Below are 3,512 nucleotides of genomic sequence, written 5' to 3'. Positions count from 1 at the left end.
TTAATTAGGATCAGAAAAGGGGATGAATGGAAGACCGCTTTCCGCACTCGGTATGGACTCTTCGAGTATACAGTGATGCCCTTCGGGTTGTGCAATGCCCCTGCCACATTCCAAAATTTTATTAACGACATCTTTAGGGATCTACTGGACGTATGTGTAATCATCTATCTTGATGATATACTAGTGTATTCTGATAACTTACACGATCACAGGAAACATGTCCGTTGGGTTCTCGCAAGGTTAAGTGTTCATCGTTTATACATCAAACAGGAAAAATGTGTATTCGAGACTACCTCTCTTCCCTTTCTCGGATACATAATTTCACCCAAAGGTATCCAGATGGATCCCTCAAAAATCACTTGCATCCAAAATTGGCCGATTCCGGATTCCAGGAAAGCTCTTCAACGGTTCCTGGGGTTCTCAAACTTCTATAGGAAATTTATTAAGGATTTCTCCGCTACCACTAAGCCACTAACCCGTTTAACTAGTGTCAACACTAAGTTCGTTTGGTCCAAGGACGCCCAATCAGCGTTTGAGTTATTAAAGAACAGGTTCACTACAGCACCGATACTGACTCTCCCAAATCCGAACCATCACTACGTGCTGGAAGTAGACGCATCCCAGGCAGCCATAGGAGCTGTTCTGTCCCAGCGAAGCTCTTTTTCAACTCTGTTACATCCTATCGGCTTCTACTCCCGGACGCTAAATACCGCCGAATTCAATTACCCCATAGGCGAAAAGGAACTCCTCGCCATAAAATGCTCCCTGGAAAATTGGAGGCATTTACTAGAAGGATCAATACACCCCATCACAATTTATACGGATCACCGTAATCTACAATACCTGAAAACCAATAAAACATTATCAGGCCGTCAAGTACGGTGGAGTTTTTTTTTTGACAGGTTTAACTTCCAAATTACATACCGACCAGGCTCAAAAAATGGGAAGGCCGACGCCTTGTCACGACTGGCTGAAATTCGCACCTCAGACACGGCCCCCACATGGATCATTCCACCGAAGAAACTCGTCCTTACCACCATAACGTTGGAAACCCAGCTCAAGGATGCTCTAATTAATGACCATGCTAATACCCCCCCTGGTCTTTCGCAGAATCAACAGGGTCTCCTTTACAAGGACAGCCAACTGTATATACCACCCTCCCTCACCAATCAGGTGATCAAACTTTGCCATGATTTACCCCTCGCGGGACATCCCGGCATTGCTAAAACCACAACCCTGATACGCAGGAACTTCTGGTGGCCAAAGATGACCAAACAAATTGAGGAATACGTTTCCACGTGCGAGACCTGTGCCTCATGTAAAACTGACAGGAACCGACCTTATGGTCTCCTAATGAGTCTTCCCATCGCCAACAGACCCTGGGAATGGGTCTCGATGGATTTCATAGTTGAACTTCCCCTTTCCAGAGGAAACAACACCATCATGGTGGTAGTGGATTTGCTGACTAAAATGGCACACTTCGTGCCCCTCAAGAAGTTACCCTCCTCCAAGGACACGGCCGTGGTATTCCTGTCTAATATTATTAAGTTACATGGAATTCCTAGCCAGGTCATATCAGACAGGGGTTCGCAATTCGTATCCAAATTCTGGAGAGCACTTTGTTCCAGACTTCAAATCGACCACAGAATGTCTACCGCCTATCACCCCCAAACTAATGGGCAGACTGAAAGGGTGAATCAGTGTCTGGAACAGTTTCTCAGATGTCACTGCTCATTTCTCCAGGATGACTGGGAGGGCCTACTTCCTCTCGCTGAATTCGCCTATAATAATTCTACGAATTCCTCCACATTACATACTCCATTCTTTGCTAATTACGGATTTCACCCTAGGTCTCTTCCTCAAACCAGCCTTCCCACAAACGTTCCAGCCACAGACGATTATCTGACCACTTTGCAAACTACCCTTAAGACGCTAAAAGACAACCTTCAACGGGCAAAAGAAAGACAGAAGCGTTACTACGACCGTCATAGGAGAGAAAGTCCTCCCTACCAGGTCGGGGACTCGGTTTGGTTATCAACAAAAAACCTTCGGTTGGGGGTACCTTCCAAGAAATTGGGAAGACAATTCCTGGGTCCTTTTCCGATAGAAAGGATTATCAACCCCAACACGGTGAGACTCACCCTTCCTCCTCGATTACAGGTACATCCCACATTTCACGTGTCACTACTGAAGCCGTTTAGACCTAGACCGTTCCCATCAAATGACCCTCGACCCTTGCCTCCGATAGAGGTCCAAGGAGAAGAAGAGTTTGAAGTTGAGCAGCTCATTGATTCCAGAAGAAGACGGGGGAAGATCCAGTATCTCGTTAGATGGAAGGGGTATGGTCCCCAGGATGACTCTTGGGAAGATGTGCAAAACGTTCATGCTCCCAGACTCCAAAGATTGTTCCATAGAAGATTTCCCAACCGACCCTCTCCTAGCGGGGTACCCCGGAGGGGTCCCTTAAAGGGGGGGGGGGGTACTGTAACAATGCAGCTTGGACCGCAGCGGCTCCCTGTGACGATACGCTGGCTTGCGCTCCAGCATGGAACGCACCGGCCGTCTGCGATGATACGCTGGCTTGCGTTCCAGCGTGGAACGCAGCGACCGCCTGTGTTGTTACGCTGGCTTGCGCTCCAGCGTGGAATGCAGTGGCCGCCGGGCCTTCTGTGACTCCGCCCACTTACCATTCAGCCCTTAAATTGAAGACAGGTGCTAAGCAGGGTGTTCCACTAATGGAGTGCGCACCCTGCTAGCTCCATGGTATCTGAAGACTCTGTCCACATATCCAAACCTGGATGCCTAACTACATCGTGAAGGACTGTCTACCTTCTTGCCACTGGCTTTCTAGCCAGGACCAACTAACCGCAAGTATATGCCTGTTACCTGCTCTGATTAATGTCCTGGAACTCAGAGTGAACCTACTGCATAGTGTATACTAAACTGTGGACATGCTATACTAAGTCTGAACCTACTGCATAGTGTATACCAAACTGTGGACATGCTATACAAACTCTGAACCTACTGCATAGTATATATCAAACTGTGGACATGCTATACAAACTCTGAACCTACTGCATAGTATATATCAAACTGTGGACATGCTATACTAACTCTGAACCTACTGCATAGTGTATACCAAACTGTGGACATGCTATACTAACTCTGAACCTACTGCATAGTGTATACCAAACTGTGGACATGCTATACTAACTCTGAACCTACTGCATAGTGTATACCAAACTGTGGACATGCTATACTAACTCTGAACCTACTGCATAGTGTATACCAAACTGTGGACATGCTATACTAACTCTGAACCTACTGCATAGTGTATACCAAACTGTGGACATGCTATACTAACTCTGAACCTACTGCATAGTATATACCAAACTGTGGACATGCTATACTAACTCTGAACCTACTGCATAGTATATATCAAACTGTGGACATGCTATACTAACTCTGAACCTACTGCATAGTATATACCAAACTGTGGACATGCTATACTA

Source organism: Bufo gargarizans, unplaced genomic scaffold (assembly GCF_014858855.1).
Source record: "Bufo gargarizans isolate SCDJY-AF-19 unplaced genomic scaffold, ASM1485885v1 original_scaffold_851_pilon, whole genome shotgun sequence".
Classification (NCBI taxonomy): Eukaryota; Metazoa; Chordata; class Amphibia; order Anura; family Bufonidae; genus Bufo; species Bufo gargarizans.
Note: the sequence above shows the minus strand (reverse complement) of the source record.